This window comes from Ambystoma mexicanum, chromosome 11 (assembly GCF_040938575.1).
Source record: "Ambystoma mexicanum isolate Mex_15411 chromosome 11, UKY_AmexF1_1, whole genome shotgun sequence".
Taxonomy (NCBI): Eukaryota; Metazoa; Chordata; class Amphibia; order Caudata; family Ambystomatidae; genus Ambystoma; species Ambystoma mexicanum.
In genome coordinates this window covers 655,371,855-655,391,484 of record NC_090934.1, presented here as the reverse complement: position 1 = coordinate 655,391,484, position 19,630 = coordinate 655,371,855, and positions in this window count along the sequence as shown.

Here is a 19,630-nt window from a genome sequence, read left to right as displayed (position 1 = left end):
AACCCCAGTCAGGTGCGTGATAGTGCCCCTGGAGAAAGTAGCAAAGGATTGAGGGCCAGTGCTCCGAGGCCGTTGACTAATTTGAAAAGCTATGCGGCCATATTCAGGACAATCCCAACCAAAGTGTGACAAGGCAGGGCAAACAACATATCGACCCAATGAAAGGGAACAGGACTCCCAGTTGGGCAAATCCATTAATAGAAGTTATTGTGAAGCAAGCTGTAAACGTGTGTGGACTGTCCAGAGATAAGGAGGCCAACACAAGTAGAAACTTAAGGGGAACACATTTAATGGGAGGGTAAGCTTTTCTCTGGGAAACCCTAACATTGTACCCATATTTGAGCCCAGAAAAGAATCAAGAGACCCTGACGAGGCGTGACATTCAAGGTGGTTCAATGCATTTTGTAGTCTTGACTAATCTCACTATGCTAGAGGAAGTGTGATACGAGAGCCACGAGGCGTTGACCAACAAAGTTATCCATTGGATACGCCACAGCAGAGGTTGGACCACAGTGATCCGAGGTAACATTGCCCACTGTAAGTGACTAGGTTTCCCACATGCCAAAGGGGATTGTACACAGGTCTTTCTGAAGGAGAGTTGTTGGTGCAGGGGCTGCTGGAGATTGAACTTAAAAACTGTCCGCCAACCCCCAGGATATAATATCACTCTGATGGTCTCATTGCCCAGGAAACTGCCCCCCCACTACATGCATTGAGGAGGGCAGACATATGATGAGCGATTCCTGAGGTATTAGTGGAATGAGCGAACCATTGGGGTAGGCCATTATGGACATGAGGATTGCACAGTGCAATGACTACAAGCCTGGAGGATGTGGACTGTCTATCCTAACCTGACAAACCCCAAGCAACCCCTGGGCAATACCCAATACCATTTTTGTCCTGGAATATAGCAGGTTTAGGGAAACATCTTGAGGACAGCGACTGGGTCAAGGCTCTGGAGGAATATGATGTCATTGCTTTCCAGGAGACCTGGGCGCAGGAATATAAAGTAATACAGGGGTTTGGGATCTTTGAAATGAAACCCACAAAAGGTCTGAGGGGGAAGCCCTCCAGAGGCTTCGATGTCTGGGTGAAGACACCCCTAAACTGGGAGGTTAAGCAAGGCATCACAGGATCCCTGCAACTGCTATCACTAAGGGTTAGAATTCCCAATTGTAATGGCATTTTGCTATTCAATGTTTCTAAGAAATTGAAAGACAAGTCAATGTTAAATGCAGTAATAGCCCTATGTGAAGAAGTTGACAACAGGGAAGCGACTGGTAGGCCAAATAAAGGAGTCCTCATGCTGGGGGATGTTAATACTCAATTGGAGCTGCCAGAAGATTTGGAAGCCCTATGGGATGACCAGGAAGAGGCTTGGGGAGTTCTGCAAGTGACCATGAGGAGGCTCCATAATATTGGGCTATGGGCCTGCAATGGCCAGTTCAAAGCAGATCAGCCGACGAAGAACACATATTATGGCCCGAATGGAAGATCAATGATAGATTACGTTGTGGTATTGGGATGTGACTGGCACCTGGTGGTGGGTTTAGAGGTGCTGATCCACACAGAATGTGACCATAGGCCAGTAATGCTCTGTGTCAAGGCCTTTGCACCCCCATCAATAGGGCTGGCAGTAACTCTGAGGACACAGTGGTCCGAGGTCATGCACGCCATACGATTAAATGGGCTTCTGTGATTCAGGAGGATTTTGCCCCAATATTATATGGTAAAATCCTGAGCCAGATTGAAGCAATATGTGATGAAAACAGGCAGCCCATGGATATATTTTGGAGCTTTGACACAACAGTAACATTCATAAAGCCCATGGTAACAGCCCCTATATCTGGCATTAAAAATAAAGGGAGAAAAGCTGGTTACATGTTATGGGGACTGCAGGGAAGCTAAGCACAGCCTGACCGCATGTCTAAGGCGAGCGGGATGTATTGATAGGGAACATCTACACTCTATGATGGAGGCCTACAAGAAAGTAGTGGCCATAAAAAGAAGCCAGCATATGTCTGAGAAGTGTGCCATTATTGGGGACTACGTGAATGAGGGTGCGTCTTGCCCAGTCAATCTTTTCAGAGAAATCCAGAGAGCTGGGTCTAGAGATGAACACGTGGAAGACCAAGGCCATGATGTTTTCCACCAAGAAATCTGGGCATAAAGCCCTGAATTTAGAGGTGGGTGGCTGTAGACTGGAACAAGTGCAATGGTATGATTACCTGGGAATACGCTTTTCCAGTGGGGGAAACTGGGCCGGCCAACTACTCGAAACAAACTTCACACTGCAGAAAAATAGTGGGGCCTTGAAAAGCTACCATGCAAGGCATAGGGGGGGCATAAAACCAGCCCTAAAACTGTATCAGGCCAAGGTAAGGGCAGCAGTAATGTTTGGAGCTGAAGCTTGGGGTTATACAGACAGTTGTGGAAAACACATTTCTGAAAAGTACTTTGTTGCTGCCTCAAGGTATGCCCAGTGTGACAACCTGCATGGAATGTGACTTTTCACAGTTCGGAGAATAAATTGGAATCAGACCGGTCCACTACTATCTGCACGTGTGGGGAAGTCAGGAGCTGGGGAAATACTGAGAGGCTCTAAAACATGTAATGACATTGGGAGGTTGGCAAAAGATTTGTTGGTTCGCCCATGTTGGAAAAGGGCTCCCCTTGCTGGGCCTGTCTGACTTCCGGGACAGCCCAAATACTATGGGAAGAGATGCAAAGGCCACGGTGAAAGTTGCTTTTGTGAGACGCAAGTGAAACAGGGCGTCAACCATTTGCCTTGCCTTGGCTAGTGGACTAGATTATCTGAACTTGAAGCAAAACCCGGGCGAAGAATATCTGGATGCAATAGCATTTTGTATATGAGATTCTCATAAGGTAGCCTCCCGGTGCGGAATACACTAGTCACTGCAGCAGGAGCCACAATGATTGTCTGCTATGTGGGGAAAATATGGAAACACATTATTATGCAAAGGTTTAAAAGATCTTAGGGTCAGACATTTGAAGTCGTTGGTCCGGCGTCTCGGCATCTTGTTAACCAGTAATGCCATGCAGCTATGCAGATCCACTGCCCACTTGAATGTAGCCCATCCACAGGGCATGGCTGAAAAGGGCCAAAGCAGTGTTAAGCAAGGGGTGAAACCAGTTCTTGAGTGCTATGTGTCTTCTATACAAATATTCCTTAGTTCCTCTCAATCTGGCAAGGATTTTGATAATTTTGATAATTTTTGCTTCTAAATTTTCTTTTTTTCTTTCACCTGTTGCAGCATCTCACATGCAGAAACATGTTTAAATCTAGTTCCTGTCTGAAGTGTATGAGCAACAGTTTAATATAAATTGGAAAATTAACTTTCATATGGTAAGTGAAAAATATACTTAGTAGTGATGCAGAATCAGGAATTTTAAGAATACATTTGTGCACAATGATATTCTGAAGAAGAAATTGGAACCTTCTGATCGTCCAATCTGCCCTCTTTTCCAGTAGTCAAAAGCATAAGGAAATGTGTTTACGGAGACCTGACATCACTGGTAGTAAATCCAGGCAGAACAACTTTAAGAATAAAATTTGAAAGTCTTCCCAGGTTGAATGCTAAATTAGAAAATGTTATTACACAGTTCAAAGAGACATGTCTACGACAAACAGATAGAAGACAGAAGAAGGGATCTAAATACAAACATCAGGAGGTGAAATAAGAACATGCACCCAGAAAACTGGACTGAAATACGTAAACTAAAACAAAAATACCACAATTGGCTTATTCGACATAAAAAAATATGGTAAACCAAGACTCAATAAACATACTGGGAAAAATCAAAAATAAGAACAGAGCGGAAATGTGGGCAATTATTAATGAAATAGATGCTCCACAGGATTCTCTGATGGCCAATCCTATTTCAGCAGATACGTGGTTTGAACTTTATACTCAACTACAATCAAGAATGCCCTTCAAGACATCTCCAGTGGTAGATATCGAGGCAGTGGATGTACAATTAGACACAGACATCATCTCCATTGAGGTAAAAATTAAGAACCTCAAAAACTTCAGAGCCCCGGGTCCCGACGTCTTGACAAACACCATATTGAAAGAAAATTTGTGAGACTGGACAATATTCCTACACCACCTAATCAATCATATAACAGCAGTAAGAAAAGTGCCAATTTCTTAGAGAGACATGATAATCGTGCCCATCTTCAAGAAGGGGCTGAGGACCAATCCTAACAATTATGGGCCTATAGCCCTTCTTGATATGTTGGGCAAGATATACATGACTATTCTTCTGAAAGCTTTGTCCACATGGAGTGTGGCACTACGAAGAAGAGATCCCTGGCATATTCTTGATCAATCTGCTAAAGGCAAGAACCAGGAGTTCTAAAGATAAGAAAGTATTTGTTGCCTTTGTAGATTTATCAAAGGCATTTGATACGGTCAGCCGAGGAAAACTTTGGGATAAGTTGTCTCAATGGCAATGTCCTAGAATGATTCTAGAGGGAATTAAAGATCTACATACCAATATGACCCTTCGGCTTAGACTGGATAAAACAGGTCTAACATCCAATCAGATCCTGACCAGTACAGGTCTGAAACAGGGTTGTCCTCTAGCTCCAGAATGATATAATCTGTATGTTTCTGACATTGATGAGGCATTCGAACTAACACATGCATTCCCGCAGAAACTGGCTTGTACATATATTGAAAGGCTTTTATATGCAGATGACATTATCCTTATGGACCAGACGCCAGTAGGATTGCAACGTCAGAAGCCTTGCTGGTATACGTCGAGGCAAACGATCTTTCAATAAATCTAGATAAGTCACATATACTTTGTTTATCAAAATCTCAAAATAACAAGTTCAACTGGATCCTGAAAGGCAAAAAAATCCTGAAAGTAAACTCTATTATTTATCTAGGAGTTTGCATTAATAACAGCAACAGTGAGACCCCTAGAGTAGATCTAATGAAAAAGAAAACACTGAATCTGGCCACACAGGGGAAGATTCTATTACAAAGATACTGTAGATTCTTGTTATTCCCTTTGATATCTTTCTACAGAACGAAAGTAATACCAATAGTATGGAGCATAAAAAGTTTTTACCCTCCCTAAGAGCATTTGGTCAATTTTAGAGGGTATATTTTGACATTCAGTCTTGTAACTTCCATCTTCCCTCCCAATTCAAGCCATAAGGAGAGAGCTCGCATTGACCTCCTTAAAAGCTGTAGTGAGTTGGAAGATCATCTCATTGTACAAGAAATGTTACGATTTACCATTGACAGGAGCGTTTGAGGTTCTTAATAATGCCCTGAGCGAAATCCTTGAGCATCAGCTTCAAAAATTGAAAACGTTGTGTGAAGTGATTTTAGAAGACCTGAATGAAATAAAAGACGATCTTCTTAACAACCCTTCAAAAACCAAGAAAATGCTTTACACAAAAGACTGGATTCAGACCCAAGAAGATTTGGTGAAATATAAAAGCTACAATTAATTTTGTGCAGTTTCGAGAAAACTAAATAAGGTTCCAGTTTACCTGAGGATCTTTCCAAACTGATACCGGAGATCACAACTCATGCGGTTCTGATGGAACATATTGCCCACAAATGAAATCAACTACAGAAGATCAAGGACAGTTGGAGCAAACAAATGTATATTATGCCCAAATCAAGATGCAATTGAATCATAGAAACACTTGACACTTGAGTGTAAAGGTATTAATTGACAAACGGAATCATTACTTGGAAAGAGTTGCGAAAAACAACATCATGAACAGAGAAACTGCAGTATGGGACATCTTCACCGAAGGAGAAAAAACAAACATTAACTTGGCTTTGGTCAGATTGGTAACAACGATCTTTAAGAAAATGTTGGACCAGGAAAAAAATAAAATGGTAAAGGGAAGGAAGCCAGAACCAAGTGACTTGATGGTGGAGGTGAAAACTGAAAGTAGTAGCAATATGTTTAAACACAATGATGTTTCAGTTTTCTATCAGGCATAGTTTTTATACATTTTATTTATATGAATGTGAATTTTAAGAAATGGCTTAGGGTTTTCGTTGTTGCTAAACCATATGATGCCTAATAAAAAAAATAGGGAAAGAACAAGCTTTTAAGGTTTTTCCCAGACACTGATTGGTGCAACTCTTTTCTCTGATATAAATCTAGAGTGTCAACCATCACTTCATGTGAGTGTAGATGATGAATCGTGCAATGTTCATAGAAACGATTCCCTTCTGCAAAAGTTAGATGTTGGAACTGACCTTCACTGGTCTTGCTTGCTGACTACACATTAAGTATAGACAAGTCTGGTACAATCAGACTGCCGTTATACATTTAATTGTGCTTCATTGTAAAGACTAAAGCTTCATTCACCTTTCTGATGTCTATAAACTGTTGTCAAACTTTGTTATCTTTTGTGGCAGCAACATTTACTGAAACCAAAATTCTGCAATGCCATGTTTCACTCATAGAGTGTTGACATGTTATTCCCTATCTAGAGGTAAATACACAACTTTGCCTCTCACACCTTGCAGTAAAGATTACTTTGGCAGTTTTGCCATCATGTGTGTGTATTCTAACAATAACCTGGAAAGGATGAACAGTTTATAGCGCAATCACTTCAAACTTTCAATTTTGAATCCCCACAGGAATTTTAGGCACGACCATGTCATTCAAAACACTTCTAGAAGGAATGCATTTTCATTGGTAAACCCCAACGCAGTGTCTACAAGCATTTATCACTTCACTTGCATCAATCCGTTCTTCTACAAACAAAAGCAGGCAAAGTTCTTTCCAAACATCTTCTATAGTGTCTATATATTCTCCTCAATGTACACTACTTGTACTTGAGATGTATAGAAAGTGTGTTGGTAAGACACACAATGTCAGGTCTTTCAATTGAAGACAACTCAAACATTGCAATAGCTCTTGTGTACTCTTAAAAAATGAGATCCTTTGAAAGCATAAGATCATCATTTCCACTCCCTGTAAGTATTTCATCGGGATATACATAATCCTTTAAATGAGTCATTTTTGTCATCTGAAGTGCAGAAAGTACACTTTGTACAGTTTCAGTCATCAGTGTTTTATTTAAAAGTGCAAGGGACATACATGGTGTTTTGCAGTGATACAATTATCAAGAAGATATCTAATTTGCTATGATGTGCAGCCAGCATCCGTATATGATGAAACTGATGCTTACATCTGCATTCATTAAGACGATCTAGAGAGTGAACCAGAAGTCCTCTTTTTTCACAAATTCACAGTCATCTATTCTCTGCAACATCTTGGTTTGTCTTTGAACATTATAATTTTTGTGCAATACTTGGAAAAATCTCTTTAAGACTTTACAAGAAGAGTTGTCAATATTGCACAAAGAATTACATGTCCTTACCTGAGTTTCTTTGTACTTTTATCACACCCTGTTCTAAAGTTTCCACTTCACTAGAGACTGTCTTTGGATTTTTTCTTTTCCAGAAATTACACCATGTTGTACTTCATAGCTACATCCAATCATGTCAAGAGCAAGGCTTATAGTCCATTGATTAATGGAAATCTTTTCATTAAAAAATCTTTCACTATGAGAAGTGTGTTTTCATTCTCCACCAAACATTTCATAAAGTTGGGATTGGGTGGGGGTAAAGACGGTGGGGATAGCGAAGGTGTGGCAAAGATGGTAGGGTTAGGGTGTAGGGGTTGGGGTAGGGTGGGCACATGGGTGTACAGAGGGTGGGGGTAGGGTGAGTGGGGATAGAGAGAGTGGGGTAGAGACAGAGTTTTTAGGGTGGTTGGGTGTGTAGTGGTAGAGAAAATAGGGGTAGAGTGGGTGCATTGGAATAGAGAGGATGGGCATAGGTTAAGCAAGTGGGGGTAGTGAGGGTGGGATAGAGTAGTGGAGTTACGGTGGCTGGAATTTGGATGGGTGGGTGGGGTAAAGATGGTCGAGGTCGAGTTGGTGGGAGGAGAAAGGATGGATATAGGGGAATGGATGGAGGTAGAATATGGTGGGTTCGTGGGTGTAGAGAGGGTGTGATTAAGGTTGGTGTGGGTAGAAAGAGTGGGGGTAGAGACATTGGAAGTAGGGAGGCGGGTGGATAGAGGCAGATATGATGGTGGTAGAATAAATGGGGTAGAGCATGTGGGGTAGAAAGGATGGTGGTGGGATGGTTTGGTGGAAATAAAGAGGAAGTAGGGTGGATGCATAGGATATTCAGGCTGGGGGTACAGTGAGTGGGGTAGAGAGGATCGAGTAGGGTGGGTGTGTGACGGTAGGGGTAGGGTGCATGTGTGGGAATAGCGAGGGTGTAGGTAGTGTATCTGGGTTTAGCGAAGGTGGGGTTAAAGACAGTAGAGTAAATTCAAGAGCAAAATTGTACTTTTAAGCCTACATTTATCAGTAACTTATGCCCTGCTACATATGTCCAGGTTTTGAAAACCTACATGTTTGTAAGCAACCAAGTGTCAAAATGAAGTCACAGTATCAATCCAGAATCATTAACATATGTAGATTCCTAAACATTGCTGCTATATGTACATATATGTACGTTTACACATTTAGAGTAAATCATGACCAGTAAAGCATTAAATTTTTCTATATTTAGCGCAGAAGCAGTGCACGCGGGCAGCACAGAGAGGGAGCATGCGCCAGTGTGCGCTAGCTGCATGCGCCAAAACCAATTTTCACGCACAGCGTATTCATGGATACTTACATCCATAACCAGCCGTGGCGCAGAGTGGCGCAGCGACCCTGCAGCAGCGCCAGTTATGCCTCCAACCCTGCCCCGTGTGCCAAAAATATTGCACAAATCTCATACATGGTTCAAAGGCCAGTGGACCAGCATACAGCCCCCCAACCATGAAAATGTGCTAAAAACGCCACACAGCCCTCACACGCCAGCAAAATCACGTGTAAAACTCCCCATGCACCCCTCGGATTATGCGTACCCTGCTCGTGCCAGCAAAATCACGTGTAAAACTCCCTGCGCACCCCTCGGATTATGCATACCCCGCTTGCGCCACCTAAATCGTGTGTAAAACTCCCCGTGCACCCTTGGAATACGTGTACCCCGCTCGTGCCAGTGAAATCGTGTGTAATTCTCACTGCTGTACACCCGGATTCACGCAGCAGTGTGGTGATAAGCCACATGCACCCCCTGCAGCCAGACCACACCACAGGGGTCCACCCTTACACCCCTCCCCATGCCCCACAGGCAGCCCATCCACCCTCCCCATGCCCCGCAGGCAGACCATCCACCCTGACCATGCCCGCAGGCAGCCCATCCACCCTCCACATGCCCCGCAGGCAGACCATCCACCCTGACCATGCCAGCAGGCAGTCCATCCACTCTGACCATTCCCCGCAGGAAGCCCATTCACCCTCCCCATGCCCCACAGGCAGCCCATCCACCCTGACCATGCCCCGCAGGCAGCCCATCCACTCTGACCATGCCCCACAGGCAGCCCATCCACTCTCCCCATGCCCCACAGGCAGACCATCCACCCTGACTAAGCCCTGTAGGCAGCCCATCCACCCTGACCATGCCCCGCAGGCAGCCCATCCACTCTGACCATGCCCCGCAGGCAGCCCATCCACCCTCCCCATGCCCCACAGGCAGACCATCTACCCTGACTATGCCCTGTAGGCAGACCATCCACCCTGACCATGCCCCGCAGGCAGCCCATCCACTCTGACCATGCCCCACAGGCAGCTCATCCACCCTCCCCATGCCCCACAGGCAGACCATCCGCCCTGACTATGCCCTGTAGGCAGCCCATCCACCCTGACCATGCCCCGCAGGCAGCCCATCCACTCTGACCATGCCCCAGAGGCAGCCCATCCACCCTCCCCATGCCCCGCAGGCAGCCCATCCACTCTGACCATGCCCCGCAGGCAGACCATCCACTCTGACCATGCCCCGCAGGCAGCCCATCCACCCTCCCCATGCCCCACAGGCAGCACATCCACCCCGACCATGCCCCGCAGGCAGGCCACATAGCACCATGCACTTGGGAGCCCCAACTCATGTACCCCCCACCCATCCCTAATTGACAGGCACCTGCCAGCAGGTCCGACTCATGCCCCCACCCCTATTGACAGGCACCTGCCAGCAGGCCCCGACTCATGTCCCCCCCACCCATCCCCCATTGACGGGCACCTGCCAGCAGGCTCCGACTCATGTCCCCACCCCCCATTGACAGGCACCTGCCAACAGGCCCCGACTCATGTCCCCCCCAATTGACAGGCACCTGCCAGCAAGCCCCGACTCATGTCCCCCCACCCACCCCCCATTGACGGGCACCTGCCAGCAGGCCCCGACTCATGTCCCCCAAACACTACGTCATAACTATACAGACCTATGACCCTAATGCCAACCCAAATCCCACTCCCCCACCCCCCAGTACAAACACCCAACGATCCACTGCACCCACTCCCGACTAAATTACCCATTTCATGATAGTCTGAAAAGAACCAGTATGCCCATCAACAAATGTCCTACAGAGCCACACAGTGGCAACATATGGCTGAGCCAATGCTCATGGAGACATGCACAAAAGAATTCATAGTAGACCACACCGAAAATGATGAACAATGAAATGTATTAACAATAAAAACAAATGACAATATGAAAATCACACATGCAAATAAAGAAATAATGATAGCAATATGAAAAAGAAAGTGAAATCCAAGGAAAAATAAAAATCCAAAACATGAAAAAAGTGGTCCATCCCCAAAGTCCATAGAAATAAATCCCATGATGAAAAGCATATAAAAACATTACTCCCTGTGAAAATAAAGTATGTACGTGTCTATAATATTGAAAACAGGGTCCATTATCCCATAGCAAAAGGAAACCCATCTAAAACCCTATCTAAAATACAACTCTTTAAAAAGTCGAACAAAGTCTGTGAACTTCAAATAATAATAAAAAGAAAATGAAACCTAAACCTAAATAACTATATAAAAAGGCGACGGGCTAGTCCGGCGGCTCACTTTTTGATGTCCCGGGCCAGGGCATCATCGAACTCCACGTCGATGTTCCAGAGGCGGGCCTCTTCCCTGGCCTCGAGGTCTCGCAGGGATGCAGCCATGGCTTCCTCCAACTCCCTGCGAGTTGCCTCGAGGGACTCAGCCCGCCTCAAAGTCCTGTGCATGGAGTTCGCTGCCCTGACCATTGTGAGCCGTGACCTCTCCGCCCGCCGCCGCTCTGCACCTATTCGCTGGCCTAACCACTGCCACACACAAGAAACTCCCAATCCTGGGTCCTCCTGCCCGCCAGCCAATGCCTGCCCCGATAATGTAGAGGGCCCGAGGCCACATGCCTCCTATGCCAAGCCTGCTGCCGCCTTTCGGCTACCTGCCGCCGCCACCACAACTGCCTCCGGGTAGATGGCAACACCTGGGGCTGTGATGCAGGTGCCCTGCTTGTATGTGCCTGCACATCATCCGGTGCCAGGGGTCCAGTTGCTGGGGTGACCACCTGTGTTCTCTGGTGTTTCATGAAGAAACCGGTTCTTTCTACTGGGCTCTCACTTTTGGGGAAGCGAGATCTGCGACTGGTGTGGCTGGAAGCAATAAGTGCCTGGGCACTCTATATTGATGTATTCTGGGCATGCAGGCTTGGTGTTTTTGTTGGGATTTTTTGCATTGAGAAGCGCATGGGGTTTCTTTGATAATGGACGAGTCTGGTGTATACATCCTGTCAGGTGACATTGTTGCTGCCTACATAGGCTTCACTAAATGTGAGTTTCTGGAATGGGAGCATTAGAAACTTGTTTGGGGCTAATGATAGTGGTAATGGTTCACGGGTCACAGAGGTGATGGTGTGTTGCCTCTTAGTGGTGTCGCAGAAAGAGCGATACACCTTTTTCTTTTTGAATCTTTTCACCATTCAGAGTGTGACAAGCATGAGATTTATCTCAGCTGGTGTGAAATAGATATCACTATTCTTTGACATTTGACGGCTAATTCCAATGGTGTAGAGCATTAAGGTGCCTGCACAAGGTACGTGGGCTATGAAAATGTAGCTGTGCATGGAGGTGGATAAGGATGGAGGTGCTTTTTTAACTGGTCACCTGTACATTGATCGGCGTGGTTGTGTGCATTGTTTTTTCAGTGGATCATAGAGGCCGATTGAGGACATATGATGAAGGATTGTGGGATTCATTCTCCAGTGTATGGGTGTTACCATGCATAACGAGCAAGTACCCTTGTTTCATGTTTTGGTTTGTGCTTTCACAAACCCGTAACAGATGAAATATAAACTATTTGTTTTGGCTCATATAGATTAATTAATATGCTCAATGTTTTTGATGACTGTATCTCCTTTTTTCTCTCTTCTTTTTCCCCTTTGTTTATTTGTATGTTGGGGGCCACAGTATTAGAAAGTGTTCTTAATGTGACAGACAATATCCATGATACAAGAATCAGCAGCTTGACTAAAGATTTATAGTGGACAGCCCCTGATGAATGTCCGACCAATTTGGTGTTAGGGACAGAAACATATTGGGCCTATAAATGTGGCGACACAAACTGGACAAAGTAAAATTCAGTTGTTGTCCTACTGTGTTGATGTGATGTTTTTTTAGGAGTCTAACGTTAGTTGTATATGTATGTGTTATATGTTTGATAATTCCTTGTATTCTGTAATGTGCTTTTGGATATTCTTAGGTGAATGTTTTTATACAAATGTTTTAGATTGATACTATGCTGAATTTTGATATGAAATTGTAATACAATGTGTACTGTTATTTTTTGGTTTGGCTATTAGGTAATTTCTTTCATGATTAAGCTGCAGGAATGAATATGACATAGTCACCGGGATTGTTTAAATTTGATGTCCCTGTCCCTTCATTTTGCCTATATGAATTCTATCGACTCCAGGCAGTAGTAATAGGTCACCCTTTTGGGGTGAGACCTTAAGGGTTCTTATGACCTATATCATATTGGCAATTTAAAAGAAATGAAAGACATTTTAATTAATCTTCAAAATGATAAGGAATCACTGAAAAAGGACATAAAAGACCTGAAACGAAAAATAGATAGTAACATTTCAGACAATTGGGCTGATGAAGACATTCTATCATGTGTAAATATTAAAAGAAAAAGAAATTCTGCAACCTCTTCCCCCAAATAAATATTTTTACACAAAACTTTGTTTGCAAAATTGTTTACAGTTATATATGTTGTTGATAAGTAGAATGTCATTAAAGCGTTACTGTACTTTGCACACATACTACACTTAATAAATCTCAAAATAGAACTTTCCAGGACTACCTATGACACTCATGTATACATATGTAAATATACATTTTTTTAAAATAAAATGTATACCGCGGCTATGAGAGACACTATGGAATAGGCTTTCAGGACCCATAGCCTGTCATTGTACCTGTGGCTACCATGGGGTATACCTGCGGCTATTAAAAAACATACAATTTAGCTTTTTTTAACATACAATGTATTAAAAGGACCATTAAAGGTTTATTGATCCATTTATACAGTATGTGTATTTTTGTTGTCTATTTTTTAAACTTAGCAGGAGTCCCTTAAACAGTCCTTTTTTGGGGTATGGAAAGAGGAGGGAGGAACAGGGATGGAAAGAATATTAAGGATGGAACATAGACTCAAAATTGTACTACTCTGAAATGTGTCTACTTCCGTAATCCCCTTGAAAACTCATTTAGTAGTATCCAAATAAACGTCCAAAGAATCTCTGTGATATTCCTTCAGATGTTTTCTTAATTTTATTTGATCAAACATAAAATAACCCAAACTCCTGACCAAAAATATCTGTCCACAACTCTTACAGATACCCAGTGCTTAGGTTGTGGGGCTGTGTGGCAGGGCTCAGCCCCAGCACTTATTTCTGACTCCCGGCAATTATTGTCTTAGGCTCAGATTGATTTTCAAGTAATGATAGCCAGAGTATCCATCAACCGCAATGAGCAAGTGTGAGCTGTAGTTTAACCCATATGTATTGACACTTTGGGGAGCAGCTGTGGGTGGTGGCAGCAATGGTGGGGAACTGTTGGGGACTGCCCACCTGCAGGGTCACAAGTGTACTATAAGATATTTGGGCCGTGGCACTTATTTTCTTACAAATTAAGCACTGCAGGCACCTACTCTTTCAAAAAACCCTTCTAGAGTTCTCTGTTGATACCAGAAACAGGTACTTAGTAAACGCTTCTACCATACTCTGCCAGACAGTGATGTTGAGGACCATCATTGTCTGATGCAGTTTCACAATAAATTATTTCCTCATAATTATCAGATGAAGGCGGTTCATCGCCTGGCAAATCAGTACATGAATTGTCAGATACAGGCTCACAGCTTCACTCCATTTCTTCACCTTTCTGCAAAAATATTATATATCCCTAAAACCCCTACAACCGCTAATGACACAGTTATTCCCCAGTAGAATGTAAAATAAATACCACCATCCAATACCATAACAACTTTACACATGTAGCTTGCAACAACCAATAAAATATTAACTTCAAATTACTATTGCGATTGGAGAAAAATTGCACACATAACTTACCTGTATAGCCATGGCTATTCAGTACCCACGGCTAGCATGACAGTTATAGCTGTGGCTTGGCCATCCCATCAAAATGCACAATGTCCCATTCGCTCACTGGTAGGCAGGTATATTAGGTCAGAGCATGCATAGCCATGGCTACCACCAAGAAATATACCTGCGGCTTCAAGCACAGGGAATCGGTGCATGGAATGTGCCTCACAGAAAAACAATCTGTGCTTGAGCAGGAGGGTAGTGAATATAATGGGGAGGGGAGCTGCTTATTTTGGGGTGTGGAGTGCTAGAGGAGGATAGAAAGATTATATGGAATGTTTATTGAGGAAGAAAATACCAATTTATTTACTTTCCACTTATAGCAGCGGTTACACGGTAGGGTGCCCATCATAACAGCGGCTATGAAAGATCATTTTTAAAAAAGTATTTTTTGACACATACTGAAGAAAATGGAACATATAAGTGTTATTTATACATCCAACGAATCTGTGTTCTTTATTGTCGATTTGCATAACTGAAAAGTTGACCCTTTGACCTGTCATTTACAGTTTCTTTTTTTTTATTTTAGCTTTTTTAAATTCCATTTTAACTGGCAGAGTCCTTTTTGACTTGTGTTTTGTTTTACAGTTTAGTTTTTCCCTGCCTGGTCCCACATTTAAGTATATATGAGACCAGCAGTGATGAAGATGTGGTGTGGGTGTCTACTGGCTCACCTACTTGGAATAAGTAATGTGCCCAGAAAACTGTTGCTGATAGCTGGCAGTAAATCTGTCTGAAGGAGCATCATACTAAGAAGGAGGTTGAAGAAGTTCAATGTATTTTCTGCATATCTTTGGCACCTCCACTTTGATCCAGCACCTCGTCCATGTCCATTGGGATGACGTGGAGGAACCCTACAGGAAGGATCATTTTCATCATAAGGTACGACCCATGGCCCACAATCTGTGTGCCGGTATCAGCAGGCCAAAAGCACCTCTGCGCCGCTGCCTTCCAATTCTGTTCCATCCACCACCACCCAACCTCATCCCATCCTGCCAACACCAGATCTCAGTAGTGCAAAGTAATGTGCTACAAATGCCACAAATGGATTTTGGTGGCAGATGACCTAGATGGATTTTTTTTAGTGGCAGTTTTTTTTAGCACTTTTTAATAAACAAAAAAATGCAAATATTTCCTTTTTTTTTTACTCAATGTTAGATGTGTTAACCCTAATGCTCTTCCGTTCCGTGTTCCACCCTCCTCCTTCCCTCTCCCCCAAAATTTCACTTTTCAGGGCCACCCTCTAAATTATAAAAATAGAAAAAATAAAACAGAAACTGCAATAATAGAAATTGCCTCTTAGGTTATGCAGTTTGTGTTGATGGCTGTTGGGGGTAGGGTGAGTGGAGGGTAGAGAGGTTGCCAATGGGATGGGTGGGGGTAGAGAGGGTGGGAGTAGTTTAGGTGGAGTTAGGGATGGTGGGGGTAGGGAGGGTGGAGGTCGAGAGGATGGGGTAGGGTGGATCGGTGGGAGTAGACAGGGTGGGGTAGGGTAGTGAGTGTAGGTACACAGGGTGGAGTAGGGTGGGTGAGAGCGCAAAGACTGGGAGTACGATGGGTGGGGAAACTGAGTAATGAGGGAAGAAGGGGTAGGATGGGTTTGATATAAAGGTTTGGGATATGGTGGACAGTGGTATAGAGGGTGGGGGTATGGTGGACAGTGGTGGTAGGATGTGTGAACAAGTGAAGAGAGGGGGTGATGTAGAGAGGATGGGGTAAGGTGGGTGGGGGTAGGGAGGGTGCAGGTAGGACAGATGGAGGTAGAAAGGAAGGGCATAGGATGGGATGGCTGGACAATCATTTCAAAAGAGTAAATGTAAATACCTCAGGCTTAACACAGCACATTCCTGTTGATGTATGCCCTAATGCTTTATCCCGATAATGCCATTTTCTAAGTAATTGTCAATCTATTCTCTTCTAATATATGTGATTGGGTTTCGGTACAGGAAAGCACCAAGTTAAGCCGGTCCTGAGTTCCCCAATACATTGAATTTCCAGGGTTTGTTTGCAATACTTTTCTCACCTTATCCGCCCCTATATGCTACATCCCCATAATGCCATTTTCTATGCGATTGTCAATCCATTCTCTTCTAATTTATGTGTGCTCTTGCGCTTTGCAACCTTGTTTACCTTGTTTCCTAATGCACTGAATTTCAGGGGTTTTGTTGTGTTAAACTTCCTCACTGTAACTGCACTTCAACAAAGGTTTTATCCTTGAATTTCCAGGGTTTTGTTATACCATAGTTTTTTTCATACCCACTTTATAATTTTCAGCGCCACTGTCCATAGCCTTTGGCCATGTCCAGTGTGCATGGCCTTTGATGATGTGATCAGTGATGTCATACATAATGTAATTAGTGAAATCACCAGTATAGCTCTGGCCATAGTTGGTCGCATAGTTGTGGCTATGGAATGGTCACATACAGTGGGCACAGCCGCAAGCCATGCTCCCAGTCATCTGGACACTGGTCATGACCACAGTAATATGTGCACAGTGATTACGTAATGAATATGAACATTTTAAATCGAATAATGTGGTTATTAGGCTTACAAATTGCAATAACCATCACATTAGGTATGATAAGTTAGATATGGTGAGGAGGATATCATTTGCACTTTTCTGTCTGTAAAAAAAGAAAATGTAGTTAGTTATACAACATACTTCATGAAGTACAATTATTTACAGTTGTACACATATGTTTAATTTGTTTGAGCCTCATAAGTTACACATCATATGCTCCATGTTGGTACACTGTTGTTCTCTCCACATGTAATAATCATTGGGAACACATGAAAGATGGATTGAAAAAACACTTTACTTGTCTAAGATTTACATGCAATGTACATTCAGAAAATCCATGGCATACGTTTATTTGTCTGAGAGTTACATGGTTGAAAAGTGTATATAGTTTGTGAGAGTTACTTTGTTGGGTCCGAAGTGATACACATGGCTTGGTCCATCTCCAATCTGAAGGAGATATCTGTCTTGTTGCAACTGCGTTTGCTATTCTTCTGTTAGACTGATCATTTAGCCTACCTTATTGTCCCTTTGATTGCATAGAAAGTTCAGCAGATGTGCAAGCAAATAAACCTTTAACATTAGAAGAAGTTGTAAAAGTGATGAAGGGGGTTGCCTGGGGGTTTCAAGGCTAACATTCTACATGAATCAGTGCACCAAAGCAATGTATTTGCGGCGCGAAAGGAATTCTTCCAGACTTCAATTTCAGCAAAACAGAGCAACAGTGCGTGACTTTGATTAAGAAGTTTGCACTGAAGTCAAAGTTGTGTGCAGGTTTATGTGTGTTGCATTTCCACTATATGTTGAATGTGTTAATTTTTGTAATGTTATCCAAGTAGACATTTTTAAGTACAAGTAAGAATTTCTGCAACACAGATGTGTAATTTAATACACACTTTGACGGAGAAGACAACAATTCCCCCAAGCTGTGTATAAATAGTTTTCTTTAAATATTCCCATTTAGTATTGAAAACTAATATGCATAGAAAAAAGGAACCAGTTAAGAATGCAGATCTTCTTGAATCTGCAATTAGACATCTGTAAGAGGAGCAACACTAGTTTATGATAGTGTAGGCTCTGAATCTCAGGACAAATGGACTCAGAGTTTCCACTACAAATAAACCTGTACATCTACTTATTTAAAGATCCAAAGATGATCACATCAGCCACAGAGTCAGCATGTGCACAATGTGAGTTCTTCAATCAGAATGGCAAAAGTCTACACAATGGTGCCTATGATACTTCAAAAAATCAATGGCACAAAAAGAGGACTATAGAAAGTAAACTACTAAAATGTCTGACACAATTTAAATGTGACCTATCACAATTGCAACAGTAACACCAACCAATGGCAAACACCAAAACACAGACAGCATGCATGCCCCACTTCTACTATTTGAAAAATAGTAGAAGTCACAGCACCCTGATTGGGTGAAATCTGCACTTGAACCAGCCAACCCTCTCTGTCAGCAGGTGAAGCCAGCCCCATCAATGGCCAACATTCAAGGTCTAATGCATCAGTCTCTGCTGGTCTCAGCCGCATTGACTGTGAGGCTGCCCATGCTGTGCAACAGGTATTACCTCTCCCTGCCATTGACTCTTCGGCTAAAAGCCAAAATGACTATGACATTTGTGTTACTTATCTATTGCATGGGATTGATATATAAAATATGTATGCTGGACATGTCTTTAATAACAACTGCTATGTGGGCAGTCACACTGATCGTGATATTGCTCCTACATATTTTCCAATGCTTGCCCCATTCATGTCCATGTATGCTATACTGAGAAATCATATCTACTCTGAGCATGTTTCCAAAACAAACCATTGGGCGCTGATTGCCATTCCTTCACAATCCACTTGTAAGGTTGATCAAGGCATCTTACCTGCTGCTAACATGGACCCATCGAGAACAAGGGTATGCTTACTGTGCTCCAGTAACATCGCCACTCCACCTCCAAGCCCATTCCTATGCACGGGCTGTTATACTGCTCTGAAGCCCGTTGCCACCATTCCCAGAATTCACCTCACTGCACCCCATCACGAAACACACGCGAACATGGCTTACAATGCCTGCTCTCCCTCCGACACGTTACACCCCTCCCCGTCCCCAGCACCATCCACGCTCACACAGACATGACCCCTCCCGACTGATTCACTCGCACATTTCATATGTGACCCTCCACAAGGGAGCCACGCACCCCTACCGCAAGACATAGTGTACAAGCGAGCTTAGGTGAAGCCTCAACCAAGGCATCCATTTCTTTCATTCCGGGTGATTTCTCCTGACACCCTTGCTCTGCAATGCGCAATCCCGCACAACCTTAATGTGCATCCTCAACACAACCTCAATCACACTACTATACCCGAAGGCCTAGCTGACAACCACACCAACATTAACCCATGGCTGGCTCCCACACCAATAGGTCCTTACCATCTGCAATATTCACACCCTCGTGGCTGTGACCACGATCAGCTGGCACACCAATCCTCCCTCCCTAGCCTCTGAATACTGCCACACAACCCTACTGTGCACGA